This window comes from Uloborus diversus, chromosome 10 (assembly GCF_026930045.1).
Source record: "Uloborus diversus isolate 005 chromosome 10, Udiv.v.3.1, whole genome shotgun sequence".
Lineage (NCBI taxonomy): Eukaryota > Metazoa > Arthropoda > Arachnida > Araneae > Uloboridae > Uloborus > Uloborus diversus.
This window is the reverse complement of record NC_072740.1, coordinates 108226635-108245900: the sequence shown is the minus strand read 5'-3', so window position 1 is coordinate 108245900 and position 19266 is coordinate 108226635.

The window sequence follows — 19266 nt, the reverse complement described above, 5'->3', positions numbered from 1 at the left end:
ATCTTACACCAGTTACGATATATTTATTAAGGAATATACATGGGGGGTAATCGTCAGCGGGGGGGGGGGGAGGAGATTTTTGTTTTTAATTCCCATTGAATTGAACACTAAATATATTTCAAAACTGAAACATTAAAAAAAAATAATAATAATGACTAAATGAAATTATTTATTAGCAAAAGAAATTTTATATTAAATCAATTAATTCAACTATTTTCGTAGCAAAATACATTTAATTTACTGATTTGCTACATGAGTAATACATACATTAGTAATACTATAATTAAAATTAACAGGCGGCGCCGTGAGAATTAAATATTGTTCGAAAAAATGCACTGTTCTACGTAGCCACAACGTATGAAGTTTAAAGTTTCTTAGATTTCTCCGAGACCCCTCATCAGATCCAGCTAAAATTAACATGGGACCATCTGGAAAGTACATCTTTCCAAACAAAAAAAGAATTTTTTAAATCGGTCCAGTATTCTTGGAGTATTACGAAAACATACATAAAAAGCCGCAAGACGAAATCATAACCTCCTTTTTTGAAGTCGATTAAAAAGGTATGTTATTTCGATGTACAGGTAAGATGTTCACTAATGTATTTCATTTTAATAAATTAGATTCGATTTAATACGCTGTGCATTGATTTTGCCAAACGGTATCTTACTCCCAAAGTTATCGGTTCGGGGTAAGATGCCGAAATGCAAACTTTTATAAAATATTTTTCCCAGGGTAAAAAATAGTTTTTCAAAGTGAAACTTTTTTTTTATTGCAAAGTACATACATTGTTGATAAAAATAGTTGGTTAAAAATAAAATCAGTGTTCTATTTTATATAAAATAAAGTTATAAAGTAAAGCATCTTCCCACAATCTTCCCTACCATATTTTTTTTTTTTTTTTTTTTTAAATGGCAGCGAAAGATATAGAAACGTTTATTTAGTGGGGTTGAGAAGTTTCGTTCCGTTTCTACCCGCTGTGCCGATACACCCCATTTTACAGTATGTTTGAAATTGATCTTCTATCTCGCTCTTTTATTTTTCAACGTTTACCAGGTCCCCCTCCGCCTTCCCCTCAATTAAGCTGATGTAGTTTCAAAACATTTAACTGCTCCGGGGAACATTTAACTAAAATAACAATTTGACATTCAGTCTTTTTCAACGTCTTAAAATGCCCTATCCTCGGACCACTCGGTTCTGTACGAGTTAAACTATGTAGTTTTATCTTTTGAACTCGAAACAAAATTTAGAAGCCCCAGCCACGAATCTATAGTTGAAAGAGTATCTGTATACAATGAAAGTTAATGTCTATGAGAATGGTATTTATACAGTAACGTTAAAACCTAATATAAATTTACGTATTTTAATATTTTCCCGACATTAATAATGAGCCCTTTTCGAAAATTTTTGAATCTATTATTTATAAAAAGCTCTTTCATCAAGTTAAAAATTTAGTATCACCTGCTCAATATGGTTTTCTCCCCAAGCGTTCTACGAGTACCAATTTGTTTTGTTTAACTAATAAAATCATTTCTGCATTTGAAAGCAGTGGACAACTTGATGTTATTTATACTGATTTTGCAAAAGCGTTTGATGCGGTTGACTTCGCTATTCTTTTGGGGAAATTGAATTGCACTGATGGCTTTCACATCACTCTTACTGACTGTTTTTTTCTTCTTTTTTTTAATTAATTTCAGTGGCCGTATGTTATATGTTTATTTCAATGGTGCTATTTCTGATGATTTTACTAATACTTCTGGTGTGCCGCAAGGCAATAATTTAGGGCTCTTGTTTTTTATTTTATTCATAAATGATATTTGTGATATTTTTCAATATTGTGGATACCTTTTGTTCGCTGATGATTTAAAACTATTCACACTATTTCTCACGCTACCCTTGTACAGATTAATTTGGATAACTTGCACCGGTGGTGCACGGAGAATAAGCTTTATTTAAATGTTAGTAAATGCAGTGTTTTGAGTTACAGTCGTAGATTTGAAAAATTCTTGCATCCTTATAAAATTGACTAACAGTATTTATCGCGTTCTGACTTTGCTACGGATTTGGGTATCACTTTTAGTACTAAGCTTGATTTTACGCAACACATTGACAATATTGTTTCAAACGCATATGAGGTTCTGGGTTTTATTAAACGTAATACTAAAGATTTTTCTAATGAGCAAGCACTTAAAACTCCTTATTTTTGTCTTGTGCGCTCCACAGTCTTATTTGGGACCCCTACTACAATAAACAAGCTAAAACTCTTGAGCAGATTCAAACCAAATTTGTTTATTACTTGTCTCATAGAACTGATAATCTAGATTTTTTTTGACTTACTCTTACTCTCATTTATGTAATATTTATAATGTTCCCACTCTTAAATCACGCCGAGAACTTTTGTCTCTTCTTTTTTTCTATAAGGTTCTATATAATTTAATTGACTGCTCCGATATCGTTACTTCGATAGAACTTACTGTCCCAAGTAGTACTCTTAGGGGAGTCGTTCTTCTTTTAATTTTTTTCTTACCAGACGGAACTATGTTGATAATTTTTGTCTTTTTAAATTTTACAAACTTTTTAACATTCATTGTTGTGATTTAGACATTTTTAACTTGTCATTTTACAATTTTAAGTCTTTATGTTTTAATAGTTTAAATGTATAATTGGTTTTAATTGCTATTTTTAAATTGTTGTTGCCACTGTAACTGGATTTTTTTCTGTTGTGTGCAATACTTTTAATAAAAAATAAATAAATAAATAAAGAACGAGGATTTTTACATTACTTTTGAGGATATCTATTATGAATGTAATGTATTAATGGTTAATTGCATTATTCTCCGTATGTTGATTATTTTGCATTAGATGTGCTTTAAAAATGTTATACAGAGTGTTCCGCTTTAACCTGCAAGGCCTTTATTTTCGCAACCGTTAGTCCTAGATGTATACTTAAAGATGCAAAAATGTTCAAAATCAGATGCAATGTTAAGATATTGAAAGTTTGAAGCGAAAATAAAAATGAGTTCAAAAATATAAAATTTAACTTTTTATGCAGACCTCAGGTCCCCTAAGTTATGCATAGCAAAATAATCTCCATTGAAAAATAATTCCAACACAAAAAGTTTGAAGTTATTGCGATCAATATTCACCGAGATATGAAACAGAGCGTTTTGTGACTTACACCACTTTTCATTCGCCGTCAATAACACCTTTTGGGGGAAAATATAGTGATTAACGAGTGTTTTTAATACATATAGTGATTTTTCCAATTTTGCAAGGTTTTGGGGTGTGTTTTTGCGTATCACGGCATAACATTTGCATTTATTTTTGAATAGCAATGAAAAATATAAATATCTTGCTTTTCTTACTTTGACAACCTGTCATTCTTCTGAAAGAGCGATAATTTCCAATCTCATCTGCTGTATGGTCTTTTAAAACTTTAAACTGGAATATCTCCTTGAGTTTTGGTCGCACAAATGTCAATTTTTTTGTGTTAGTAATAGTTTTCTCTAAATATTAGTTAGGGGACCTAAAGCCCGTATAAAAAGTTAAATTTCGTATTTTTTGACTCGTTTTTTATTTTTTTAGTTTTTCTTCAAACTTCTAATATCTTAACTCTACATCTGATTTTGAATATTTTTGCAATTGAAAGTATACATCTAGGACTAACGGTTGCAAAAATAAAGGTCTTGCAGGTTAAAACGGAACACCCTGCTGATGTTTTTATAATCTGATTAACTAATTATATATTTACAAAAGCACTTAACTTTATTCATAGTCATTCCACGCTATTATGGTGCAAAGAATTATTTTATGCTTTTGTTTCAGTTTTAACACCAATGATGTTCCTAATCTGGAATGTTTTTCATTGTGATTTTAATTTTCTACCTTACGTATTATGCTAATGACCTTATGTCATATGAGAATATATTGTGATGTTTCAGACTATTTTAATTCAAAAAAAAAAAATGGGCTATTGAGACTTTAAATTGCGTTCGGGTGTTTGAGTTTTTCCTTGAGTTTCACATTCACAAGTTTTAAGGCATAGTGTCACGGTTTTTAGTAATATTTTTTAAATATTTTTTCTTGTAGCTACTTATTCTTTCTATTTTAATAAATTAGTGCCTGATCCTTACGAAATGTTTCAGCTCACTTAATTATTTCATTTTGCTTTTCTCTCTTAAATTAACTTAAAATCATAATTACATACAAAAAATATACATATTTGTCTCTAACGGAAAATATGCTTTGAAATTCATCAATACTGTGTGACATTCATGTCCTACATGAATGTCACACAGAATGTCATGTTCTACAATGTAAATATAAAAGCGAGATGAAAATAGCCAAGGGTCACACTTACCCCGCCAAGTGGGGCAAGTGCGACCCTTAGAAAAAGTGACTTAAAAGCGATCGTAAAACTTCTACTTTTGATTTATTCGACATAGTATATGATTTAAAAAGTGAGAAAGGACCTGAAAATAAGCCTTAAAAATTTGGTAAATGTACAAGATTTTTCAACGGAGCACCATCCTTTTAGAAACTGATACTTGAAAATTAGGGTACGCACTTACCCGAACTCATCTTACTGTAATCTAGGTTTTTTTTAAACTTTGGGTTAGTACTTTTGTTCAGGTTTCACGTAATAAAAAAATATTACTGCTTGACATTTTGAAATTGCATTAATCCATGAGCTATAGGTTCTGATGGGTTAAAGTAAGCACAAAATCCACGTTTTTCAACTTAGGTAGATTCTTTAAATATTTTTTTTTCAATTATTTTATGTTACATTTAAAAAGAACACGATGCGTTAAATTTTGTGGAAGAAAAATTTGTTTAAGTAGCCTATGGCACTTTATTTTTCATGTGTATATTTATGACCACTTTTCTCCATAGAGGTGGGTCATAGTTTCAAAAAAAAAATACGTCCAAAAGCATAACTGTTTATAAATATTCAACATAGCTATTTCTTGCAAAGAAGTTTACTCATTTAACTGAATTAAGGACTTTGTACTGTCCTTTATATAGTAAAAAGCTGGTTTGTCAAGAATTTCAATAAAATTGGGCTCCTCAATTTCATCAATGTTGTCTAGGGTGTGTAATAATTTGCAATGCTTGATTTTTTTTTTTTTTTTTTTTTTTTTGTATCTTATTTCTTATTGATAGTAAATCTGTCTGATCAATAACGTGTGCAATAAACCACAAGATAGGTTTTATTCCTATCCTTCATATTTCACCGACACCTAAAATTCAACAGCTATGTGGTTAATCTACAAACTGCAAATAATTTTGATTATTTGCAGTAGAAAGGTTCCATTCGGAAAAATGCAAATTATCGTAACTATTTCACTTTGTCCCTCCCTCTTCTGAATTATATGTATTAGAATTTGCATTTGTTAGGCTTTAAATGTAAGTATATTAGCAACATAATAAATCTTAATGTTTTTTGATTATTTTCCTCTTTTTTTTTTTTTTTTTAATTGCGGGTTAAATTAAACATATTTCAGCAAATTTGCCTTACAAATTAGCTCATATTACACATTATAAACTTATTACATTTATTTTGCACAAAGAGAGTAAGTATTACATTTAAATGTAAAGAATATTTTTGGAGCATTTCGTAATTGAATTCATGCCACCCATAATCTTGACTACTGTTAATTTGAACATTTGAAGAGAAAGTTAATTAAGAGATGTTTGGTTAAAATTAGTGTCAGGAATAAAAGCAAAGTGTATATTGAAGCAATAAAAATTCACGATCAAACAAAAAACGAAATAGTATTTAAAAAGGTTTTGAGGAAAAAAAAAAGAAAAAAGATGTGATTTCAAAACAAAATCAAGAAAACCATATCAAACTGCCATTCATAAAATTGTAAATTGCCCTAAAAAGTAAAACTTTGCTGTCCAAACAGCATAAATTCTAATCATAAACATAATTTAACCTCGATTTAACAATTGTCAAGAGACTGGAAAAAGTTATAGTTAAATCAAGGATATCGTTAAATCGAGGAGCATATACATTCAATGCAGTTAAACCCGGACCAGTAAAATGAATCATTAAATTGAGGAAATCGTTAAATCCAAGGTATACTATTTGAAACCTGTACAAAATTGTGATCGAAGTATAATAATTGGAATACTAATATGAAGTCAGCAACGCGTAATGCATGTGAATATTATTTGACTTATGAAGAAAATGTTCATAAGGTCGAGGAACCCGCCACAAGCTACAAGAAGGGTAGCAAAGACCCCGTAGTACACCGCCGAAGGCGGTGCACACCAACTGCCGTAAACGGCTTATCTAGCCGCCCTGGAGGCTAGTAGGAAATTATTCATCGTCATAGCTTGCTTTTAAAAGTTGATCGAACCTTTTTTTTCCCTAAGAAGCAAAGATTCTTCTATGACTTCAGTTATCATGATATAAATTTTGACGTAACCTAATTTATTGTGATTGAACAATTAATATGCAAAAACAAAAAAAATCATTTAAATAATTGTGAATAAAATTTGTCCATTGTTCCTTTTATTCTGACAATTTAACTCTTAAGATTATCACAAAATCCCAAATACAGTCGAGCCTCCACATATCGAACTTCCACATATCGAAATTTTCTATATATCGAAATCCCAGCAAATTTCAATGTTCATTACATAGAAAAATTGTTTCGATATATCGAAAAAATCTCTATATATCGAAAAAAATTTCGAGTCATTCGTACATTTTTTTGTCCCCTTTAGACTGTTTGTCTCATTGAAAATGAAGGTTAGGGGAGAAAATTATGTTTACTAAAGGTTGCTAAGAAGCTCATAAGAAATCTGGATTTGATTGGTGTGTAGATAGGTCGTTGTTCCGTTCTGGAGTTCTTAAATTCCCTCAAGTTTATTTCAAATCTTAGTTGTAACCGTAACACTAAAATCAGTTTCAAGTTATCCTTTTTGTCTGTTGATTATCATTCCTAGTCTTTTTAGCTTCAGTAAAAATCATTCAAGTTAAGTAGATTGATTTTTTACTTTCATCTCGATTACAGTGTCAAAACGAAAATCCCCTTATGTTGCGAATCAAGTTAAACTGCCGAAGAATGAAGATTATGAAGGTACAAAAATGTAATTTCCGTTAATTTTTCAGTTATTAACTTTCGTTTAATCCAATGCTCGTATAAGTTAGAAATTGGGTTTCGTGCACGAGAATTAGCTTTAATTTTAATGTTTTAGGAGATTTTTATGATAAAATAAGATAGTTTCTATATATCGAAATTTCTATATATCGAATTTTTTCCCGGCAATTTGCTACTTCGATATATGGAGGCCCGACTATATATATTAAGGAATTTTCAAAGTAGATCGACAGCATGCTTGATAGAACATGATTGTTAAACTGGTTTAACACTCAAGTAGTATTTTTACTCCTTGTTGATGTGACAACATTTATTTCTTGCCATACCTCCCCTCAAATCTCCCCCTTAGAGTCTCATAATGAACCTTACTGTCCATCTGAAGAGTCTATTGGCTTCCCACTGCCCATTAGATGACGAAATTCTTCCCTTCGGTCATCACTGATCTATTAAAAAGGGGAAAAGTTTCGGTCATCTCCAACGTTAGGATGCTGAGTTGACTTAGTCCCGTACTATAATTCAATTTGTATCCGATCCCTTTTGGAGGGAAATGCCGCGGTCTTTTTTTCCTCTCAGCCATCATCGGCTTTATCTTTTAAGGGTGCCCCAACTTAGCAGGAATTGACGGGTGATGGCAGAACTTAATGAATCGGTAGATTGCCATGAGAATGTAGGATAATGAACAAATCGGTTTCCCGCTCTTCACTTGTCTATTACCTGCGTCGTCGGGGTAACGCCGCTTTACGCGTCATGCGTTAATTGGAAAGCATTTGTTAAATGAAATAATCTCTCCCTTGTTTCTGCGGTAATGTATCCATGGGAGATATTCGTTTGCACCCCTTGTTATTTCTTTCAAAAGCGCGGGAAAGATATATAATTTAGGGGAAACTCGAAACCGAAGTGTCTGTAGAAACATAGGAAAGTGCAATGGTGCTCAGTAAAGAGAAAATTTGAAAAACAAGTTCAAATTTAGCGCTACTGACCATTGCTAATACTAATAGTTATGTTCAAGGCCAGATGAAAACATGAATGGGCACTTGTGGCAGTAGCATAGGCCCAGGGCACAAAAGTGGGGGGGGGGGGCACATAAAATCTGCTTTTAAAGTTTGAAATTAATGTATCTTGGACGAAAGCAAGATATATATATATATATATATATATATATATATATATATATATATATATATATATATATATATATATATATATATATATATATGTCAATATTACATTTAAAAAACTCTAGCAAAAAAAAATATATATATATATATATGTTTCGAAATAGTTGTACTTCAACATTTATTCTATAAGCAAAGGTGCCCAAATCCCAAATGGGAGGGGGGGGGGTCATGAAATTTTTCAAAGGTATTTCTCTCTTTTAGTGGAGTTCTCAATCTTGGGGGATCTTCGTAGTATTGGGGGGGGGGGGCAGCATTGCTCTTGGGGAGTATGAATACACTTGCTATAAGTGGAGAGGAAGGCCTCAAGTAAAGTTAGTGCCCAGTGTCTTCAAAGTCGGTTCCTGGTTAGGTTAAAATTAAGCAAAGTAATAACTATTGACCTCTGTAACTTAAAAAAAAAAAAAAAAAAAACATAAGCGAAAGCTTCTACTTAATCTACTACATTGAAATTAATGCCGCTCAGTATATTATTCAGCCGTAATATATTATAATTCATTTTAAAATTTTACTGGAATACTCACGGTGCACAGCATTCTTTAGATGGTCAGATTTTCATCAAAAATGAGGGGGGGGGGAACTGTACATTTGAAATCACTCTTCTCGAACATGCGTTAACCTGTGACCTTGAAAACTTTACCAAATAATGATGCTACTTAGACAAATGCTTGGTCTCAATTTCATTCTTCTAAATTAACCTCTTCTTGGTAATAGAGTTACATTTTTCGGCAGTGTATTGGTATCTTACATTTATTTGTTCTTAGCTTTAGGCGATTTTTTTTTCTTTTTTTAACAGCTAAAATTACATAAATTATACTTTTTAAAAATTCTTTATGTTCCAGAACTTCATCTGAGCAGCAATTTAAAAAACTGCTGGATATCCTTCATAATTTAGCATTTTCTTTTCTTTACAAGATTTTCCTCCATATTTTTCATTTCCATTTTTTATACATTCAGTATATAGCTTTTAGTGCAGATCTGGAGTAAAATTCAGACATGATTGCTAATATTAGTTATTTTTCTCTTATTCAACTCAATGTGACTTATGTAAGCTTAATCCTTTTTTATTTTCCAAATCAAGCACATAATTTGAACAATCATATTTATTACTAAAAGAAAAGGCAACCGATAAACAAATGAAAACAAATATTAATCATATACTACTTAACAAATAATTCTCAAATTTTCAAAATCAGAATCTTCTGTACCAAATAACATCCTTTTCACAGAAGTTCTTTCTTGGAATTTAAACTGAATGTTTATTTAGAATCTCGTTTATTGAAAGATAGCTTTTTTAAAAAATATCTCCTACTTATCTTAGGATAACCATCTTAAGATAACTTATCTTAAGATTCATTTTCACCAGTATTGTCTGGTTTGAAACCAGCTCCTTACTGATGTGGACGAAATTTGGGAATTTAAATATTGCATGTTGGCTATATTACTTTTTTTTTGTCATTATCCGTAACACTTAACCAAGGATGCCTACCAGGGATTGTCCGAGGTTCAGACTGCACCACTGAAATTTTCAGGAAGGGGGTGGGGGAAATTTTGACAGGATTTTGATCTCATTTTTGGGGCCTTCGTTTTACTTCACTCCGCAGCGTTTGAGAGGAGTCGTTATTGCCCTAAGAGAGAAGGGATTGGCACCCCTGATTTAACTCGGTGTTTTCCAAACTTTTTACACCTGTAACCCCCCCCCCCTTTTATGGTAAATAAATTTGCTTGCCCTTAAACTTTTGTAATTGTCTAATTTCATAAATGCTATCTTGAAGTTACAATTTATTTAATGAGTTAAAACACATCGTACTTTATATAAAAAAGTTTTTTGCACCAAAGAATATTCATTTATTTTTATGTTGTAATGAAGGAATAGATAACTTTATAACATTTAACAACTCATATAATGAACCAAAAAGAATGAAGGCTTAAAATGTGACCATTGTGAGATATATTAATATAATATAGATAGGTGGGCTTGCTTTTGAGCGCAAATTATCTCAAAAAGATTTATTTATTTATTTATTTATTTTATTTATTTTACTTATTTATTTTATTTATTTATTTATTTATTTATTTGTATGTGTGTGTGTGTGTGTGATTTGTTGCTTGTAACTGCATACCCTCTTAAATTTATTCAATGCCTCCCTAGGGATGCTCGTTCTACAAATTGTCAGCCACTGACTAAACTCTTCCCGAGCATGGGTAAAGCAGCATAAAATTTATTTATCAACGAATAGACAATAACTGATAGTTTACTTTCTCTCCTCAACGTCTGTTAACTTGATGTAAGACAAAACGTCTTTTATCTGTCTTTCGGTATAACTATCCCACCTTGTCTTGATCAATTGCTGGCACTAGTTTCCCTCTGGGTCAAAGTGCAACACCAAGCGCTACTAGGCACCAGCTATAATTACGAGCGATCGCACCCCAGATGTTACGAGCGCGAACTGAGAAAAGTGCAACACCAATCACCTTGCCATTTATTACTGTCTGAGTATAATTCGATTCACCGTACATAATAAAAAATCCTATGAAATATGTTCAATTTGTAATAATAAAGACTTTATGACGAAAAATAATGTCTTTCACGAAGTGACGAATGAACTGTTTCACCAATGAATAAACCTGTGAATTAATCATAAATCAAGGAATTGATTGTGATTATTTATCATCGAATAGACAATAACTGATAGTTTACTTTCTCTATACAAAACTATTAAAGTTTTGTCACTTTTTAATGGTTGCTTAAATGAATATTTCCTGTTTCTGTGGTGTGATTTTTTTAACGTTTTTCTCCTATAACATGCATAACTGGATGCCTTAGGTAAAGGTACCTTGTAAGAAAAGTGCAATTTCACGGTAGCAGGCGTATATCAGTTACTGCACAAATAAATATTCTACAAAGAATACAGATATATGTTAAATCCTTGGTTCACGGCGTGAACTTTATGAAGATGAAATGCCTCCGTTATTAAGCCAAACTATAGGTATTATTTAAATATTGGTTCTGGATACCTTCATAATTTAATTACATTACATAAAGTAGATTCAACGTTTTTCATAAAGTTCATATTATGAATCAAAGATCTAACATATTTGTAGTCTTTGTAGGGTGTTTTGTGCAACAATCGATACTTCTGTAAAAATAAATGGTATTGCACAAAGTGAAATTCAACAAGATTTTTTTTTCCTTGATGAGAGCTTGTTTAGCCAAACTATACATACTATTTAAGTATTGGTTCTGGACACCTTTAAAATTAGTTGCATTATATAAAGTACAGTCAATGTATTTCATAAAGTTCATGCTTCAAGGATCTAATATATTTGGAGTCTTTGTAGAGTGTTTTGTGTAATAATTGATACGTCTGTAAAAAAAAAAGGTATTAAACAAAAGTGAAACTAAACAAAATTGTTTCCTTAATGAGAGCGTGTTTATTAAATTATAGGGACAATACATTGTCCTCCTACTGCTATAATATCAAACAATCATGCAAATTAATCCGAGGATGAATTTAGAACGAATAAATTATAACTATAAATAAAGATTAAATTCCATGAAACATAGTTACAATATAACTATAACTTGTACAAAAAGATATGGAATGTTCTCTTAAAGGATTAAATTAAACAGGGGTGCCCACCTGAGGGGAGCGAGGGGTCATGGCACAGACTGCGCCATTAAAATTTTTTGGGTATTGTTTTAAGGGATATTTTTCTCCTTTTTGGAGTTGGCTCTCGATTTGGGGCAGGGAGTCTTCGTGGTATTTAGGGGGGGAGAGGGTGCGCTGTTGATCTTGGGAGGATTGGCATCCCTGAATTAAGGCAACAATATCGGACAAGAAAGTCAGAACGAATATATTAATGAAAATTGAAAGCATCTTTTAAAAAATCATGTTTAACATTAGAGATATTATCAATATTTAACACTCTCAGAAAAAAAATTCAATTAACTTTCAAAACATTCGAGAGTATCCCAAGTTTGACAGCACTGTTAGCTAATGGACAGCACTCTGCTTGAACGTTGTCAACTTTACTCAGCAATCAAAGAAATCCTTTAAGTTGCTTAAAAATAGTACACACACTCAATGATAAATTAAAAATCAAATAGTCATTAATTCCAGAATTGAAGTTATATTTCTAATATATAGGTGTATATTTATACAGTGGCGTATCTAGGGGTTGGCAGGAGTGGGAAGTGGCTCTCGCCAGGGGGTGCAGCTGCCAGAGGAGCGGCATTTCGATCGATTTTTTTTATGGGTTTTGAGGAAACAAATATTGAAAATAAAATGCACTGAATATATTTTATTTCTTTTTATTGATACATATTTAACAACTAATGAGAAGAAACACGAGGCATCATTAAAAATAATTTAAAAAAAAATAATATCCAAGTTTCAATACTGTCTCTAAGTTTGCCGAATCAATCAATGAAAGTTTGCCGCATAATTAAATTTTGAGAGGTCACAGTGACCTCTCGTGACATCCCATCGGAGTGGCCCTGAGGGGAGGGGTGCAATTTCTTTTTTTCGTCAGGGGCGCTAGACCCCGTAGGTACGCCACTGTATATATTTTCAGGAGTCGACAAGTTCCGGACGCCAGTTTTCCTGGGCGACTAAAAAGATGCCTTGGTGAGTCGTTCTTTTAGAACAGGAATCTTTCATAAGCCAATTTACACTGAATGAATTTACACACATTCTTTAAAATCTGAGAAATAATTTGTTTTGCGCCTAAAAATTTTTACTGGCTCCTAAGGATATTTTTATATCTTTTTTTATAATATAGCTTGTACCCTATTGTATTCAAACACCAATAAGAACTCTCAACCAAAACCCGTCGCATTTGAAATTTGCATCAGTGAACTAACTGGAATTATCAGTTTTGTCCAGAATGTTTCTTAGGGTTCACATGTAAACTTTCTAGCTCCAAGGTACTTGAGTTTATATCATTACAAACCCCAAGAAATTATTCACGGGTGCATTAACATGGCAATGAAATGCAAAATGCGTATTTATGTACTTGGATGTTTACATTGATGAATAATTGATACAAAGCAGGCTTATTCTTTTAAAGGTATAAGTTATTTTATTTGTTTATTTCGTATTATATACGTATTTGTATTATAAGATTATTTCTGACATATTTTGTCACCGTTAGCTTAAGATTGTCGAAAAATTCGAAGCATTTTTCGACATTCTGGTTTTAAAAAAAAATAATCAAACCCATTTTCCTGATTAAGTAGTTTAAACAAATTTCATGCGAAGGATCCACTTTCAATTCCTTCTGAAACAACAACTCAGAACAGCGTTCCAGCACCAGTGCACTCTTGATTTATACAGTGCTGGTAAAAAAAAAAAATTGCCTCACCCTCGCATTTTTACAACAATGGGATTATGTGAGAAGTTTTGGTTGACCGATTAACGATGAATGTATGTGAAATTCTGAAAAACTTATGAAATAAACATTTAACAGCAGGAATCCAATAACTGTTTACGTAGATCGGGGCTGTTTCGGGCAAAGCAAGCTGCTGACCCCATGCTCATTTTTTCATTTCTAAACCTGCGTGTGAGTTTAGAGAAAAAAAAATTACTTAACCCCATGTCAATTTAAGTCTAAAGGCAGGATAAAGGTTTTTAAATTGCTACTTACCAGTATTGCCCTATGGCACGGAGCAGAATCATCCTGGAAAATGACGTTTGCAACTGAAGTAAAGTGATCCCGGATAGTAGGAAGCAATTTCTCCTCCAAAATGCTAATATACACCTGAACGTTTACTGTTTCCTAGTACAAAGTGAAGCCCACGAACTCCTTGATCAGAAATGCATCCCCAAATCATCTGGGATACGGGATGCTTGACTGTGTGTTGAAGCAGTAGGGATGATATTCCTCTCCTTTACGACGCGGGTGATGCATTTTTTTTTTTTTTTTTTTACCACCACTGTAGCTTATGTAATGCCGATAAAGACTGTTATCCTAGCAAAAAAAAAAAAAAAAAACAAATGATCTAAGTTAAACGTTCTAAAAAACCAGATTTCTGTAGAACCGATTGTTGTGTATTGCTTTTGTGCAGTAGGGGAATGAATTAAGATAACTTACTGTTTTCAAAATGAACAAATTGAAAATTTGCTTTGAAATTGTAGTAGGGGAATGTGTGGCAAAGTAAAATGGGTAAGATGACTGAGCATTTTCAAAATGAACAAATTAGAAATCTGTTTTAAAAATTAAAGTACAAAAAGGAACATTGTATTTTATAATAAAACTTGCATTGAAGCATTATTTTTTATTTTTGGCAGTATTTTTGAGCCTTCAAAAAAAAAAAAGAAAAAGTGGAAGATGTTCACTTTTTTTTCATGGGCAAAGTAAAAAATGAAATATTTTCAATTTGATTATAAAAATGAATCTGTAAATAAAATTTTGAATGATGAAAATAACATAGAATAATAAACGAATAATTTAATTATTTAATTATTGTATTAAGGAAAACAAATGAGTGCGTAAAAGAGTGAATGAATAAAATAATATGTGAATGGATGAATATACAGAGTGTTCCGCTTTAACCTGCAAGACCTTTATTTTCGCAACTGTTAGTCGTAGATGTATACTTCCAATTTCAAAAATGTTCAAAATCAGATGCAGAGTTAAGATATTGAAAGTTTGAAGTAAAAATAAAAATAAGTCAAAAAATACAAAATTTATTTCTTTTTACGGGCCCCAAGTACCCTTACTTATATTTAGGGAAATCTTCTCCATTGAAAAATCTTTCCATCAGAAAACGTTTGACATTAGTACGACCAATATTCACCGAGCTATGAAACGCAGCGGTTTGTGATTTACACCACTTTACACTCGCCATCAATAACACCTTTTTTGGGGAAATATAGCGGTTAACAGGGGTTTAAAATTGTATGTGTGCATAAAGTGTGATTTTTCAAACTGTTCGAGGTTTTGTAGTGTGCTTTTGGCTATCATGGCATAACATTTGCTTTTATTTTAGAATAGCAATGGAAAATGTAAATACTTATTTTATTTACTTCGACAACCTGACATTCCTATGAAAGGGCGATAAGTTCCAATCTCATCTTTTGTATAGTCCCTTAAAACTTTAAACTGGAATATCTCCTTGGGTTTTTGTAGCACTAATGTGAAGTTTTTTGTGTCAGTAATAGTTTCCAGTGGAGAATATTTTTCTGAAGATTAGTTAGAGGACCTGGGGCCCGTATAAAAAGTTAATTTTTTTATTTTTTTGGCTCATTTTTCATTTTACTTCAAACTTTCAGTATCTTAACTATGCATCTGATTTTGAACATTTTTGCAATTGGAAGTATACATCTACGACTAACGGTTGCGAAAATAAAGGTCTTGCAGGTAAAAACGGAACACCCTGTATAAGTGAATGGATGAATGTATAAGTGAATTACTAAATGAAGGATTGTAAGTGAATTAATTAATAAATAAATACGTAATAGTGTTTTAGTAAATGATTGAGTGAGTAAACGAAATAAGCTATTTCACTCTGCCCCATCCACTTTGCCCTGCATGTACTCGGCTAATTGAGCAAAATATTTCAAATACAAATAAGCTTAGCTTAATATTAACTAAACGAATATTGCACCACATATTAGAAGGCCCAAATTCGTATTTAAAATGTTCATAGAAGGAACTTACTTCAAAAAAAAAATTTTTTGACTTGCAGCAAACATTACAATAAGAGTATCAATTTTTGAAAATTGCCTGTATTATCATGAGTTTTAATCTTTGGCGGTGTTTTTTCCTGCATAGAATCGATTACACGTGCAACTACATTGTTAAAATATTACAGATAGGTGGCGCTAAATGCAGAGCAAATGTTTCACCTTTTCACTTTGCCCCACATTCTCCTATATCAAGAAAGAACAATGTATTTTATGATAAACTTGCATTTAAATGTTTATTTTTTAATTAATATTATTTTGTATTTTTGGCAGTAAATTAGTACCTTCAAAAAAAAGAGTGAAAATTTTTAGCTTTAAAAATTCACATGGGGCAAAGTGAAAAATAATATATTTTTCTGATGAAATTATCTTCTATTTGATTATGATTTTTTATCATATGAATGAATGAATAAATTAATGATTAGATGAGACAATAAACGATTTTAAAAAGTAATTGATTATTATAAGAGAATTAGTGAATGCAGTAATACGTTAATTATTAAATGAAGAAATGTTAACAAACTAATTAGTTAACGAATACGTAGATGTAGGTTATTTGATATATAAATGAGTAAGTAAACGAAATGAACTATTCCATTTTGCACCGCATGCACTTAAGTAGTTATACAAAACATTTAAGATAAAAATAAGCTTAATATTCAACGAACAAATACTAAACTGAATATTAGTAGGTTAATATTTAAAATGTTAATTGTATCATTTTAAAATTGCAAAAAAATAATAATAATAATAAATAATAACTCACAGCAAAATATTACAATATGAGTATCATTTTTTTTTTCTTTTAATTGTTTGTATTATCATAATGTTTTAATCTTCAGAGCTAACTTTTTCCTGACTGGAATAGCCTAAATGTGGAACTACATGGTTCAAATATTACCAGATAGGTGGCGCTTGCTTAAAACAGTATATATTTCCCCCATTTCATTTTGCACCACATTTCTATATGTAACTTAATTTTTCGAAATTTAATAATTAAAGCTGCGAATAATTAGTCATTACATTAATTATTTTCAAATATTTCATTTTTTTATTGCTGTGAGGACTTCGGATAAAATTCACCAAAATAATTGAAAATGTAGGTTTTAATAACAGGATTAACTTTTCGAATACTTTCGTTCATAGAAGAGGGTATTGAAAAAAAAATCATATACTCAAAGAAAAAAAGGAACAAAAAAACGCGCAAAGGAGTTATGCATATTAGACGGAAGTTGACTAAAAAAAAGTTCAGGAACGTTCTGGAAAATAATGGGCAGCTTGTGTGCCTAATTTCTGCTAGTAACATATGTGGCAAAAATTAGAACAGTTTAAGTAAAAAGTCATTTACTTTCCTGATATTAACAAAGAATCTTCATGAAGAATTCACAAAACCTTCCCAATAAAAGACTCAAGTTTTAAATTATAAACTTTCCAAGAAACAAAGATATGTTTATAATAATACCCTTTTGTCACTTTCCTGACTTACCAGAAAAGCTCCTTTAGCAAAGGTGGTCGAAGCTAAAGCAGAATTGTAAGTAAATAGCGAACAGCTTATTTTCCTGTAGGGGAGACTGTTGTACCTTGACCATGGTGTACCTTGCGCCATGCACTCTAATCACCTAGCGCTTTTAACTATTGAGGAATCACGGTACTATGTCAGCCATGGCAGTCTCCTCTCCACCTGCCAAAGTTGAAACTCCAGCTTTTATGCGGACAGTGATTGTTTTGTGATTTGTGCAAACAAAAGTAAATAATTCCAGTGTTACTTAAATGAAATTGAATTTTTAAAAACTAGTGTTACCCAACTGATTGACCATTATATCTATTGCCTATCTCTCTGCAAGTGTATTCAACATTTATTCTTTACTTTTTACGTAGCTGTTAGGTAAGGGTAGCCACTTTTGTATAAACATGCACCCTCGTGTACCTTGAAACCAAGCTCCATCTTGTACCTTGAATCACTGGATCAAGGTACAATAGGTACAATAGGTTGTGCCTATATATAATTTACTGATTGAGTGATTTTTTTTTTTAGGTAGGATTTTATCATGCTTCGAAGTAAAACTGGAATCAAGAGGGATCCAGTAGATGTTGAGGCAATTGCAAATTGCTATTGAAGCAGTAAGAAATAATGATCCCGACAAAAAATGACTTTTAGACAGGCCGAAAAAGTATTCAAAGTGAGCAGGTCAACAATTACTAGGCATATAAGAAAGTTGAATGAAAGTGGGTCCAATAAACTTGAATACAACGTAAGTCATGCAGTTAAGCAAGTACAAGAGGTATGTCTCAAGGTACACGAGCAATATGTCAATATGTATCATGGATCAAATTGCATAAAATTTGTGAAAAATATACAAAAATAGAAAAATATTTTTTTATAATCCGAAATATTTCTTTACATATGGAAAAAGGGCTGGAAGTTAAGTTTTAATAACTAAAAACCATAAAAATCATACATTCTTTTTTTTTGAAAACCAAAACGTTTTAGAAGTGGTCCAAGGTACAACAGTCTTCCCTACTTCTTGCAACACTTCGGTATCGAGAGACTGCATTTTCCCTCGTTTGGATCTGAATCAGTATGGGAGGGCCATAATTAATCTATACATATAATAAAATAAGATGTTTGTGTGTGTGTGTGTGGCGCGCATCCCGAGAAAACGGTAAGGCCTAGAAAGATGAAATTTGGTATACAGGTGCAATTTTTGCTGAAGATGTGCACCTCGGGCTTCGATTTTTGATATTTTAATTAGAAAAAAAGTTATTTAATGTTTTATGTGCTTTTTTGCACTTTTTACCTCACAGACCCCGAACCAATCGTACCACACAAATATTTTTTGCACTATAAAGTAGGAGATTTAATTTTAAATATGATGAATGAAGAAATTTTGAAGATAGAGCAATTTTTGTATTTTTTATGAATTTTTCAAAAAACCTTTAATTTGCATTTTTCCTAGGTTTTGTTTTTTTTAAAATATCCTGCGAGAAGTATCAAAGCCCCATTTCTAAAATTTAAGTTGGTAATAGTAATACCATTTCGCCCTCTTCAAAAGAAAAAAGTTCTTAAAAATACGCAATAGTTTTTTTTTTAAACAATTTTTTAATGCTGAACACATTATGTCTTTCCACGCATCGGTCGAAAAAAGCGTTCTTCAATCTTTTATGCCTCTGACGTCACTACTTGGATTTCGATTCGGTATTTACGATGGAATCTTAATCGCAAACAATGTTTATCTTTTGTTTTTACTATACAGCTTACTTCTACATTTTATGACGTGATGACCACGTGTT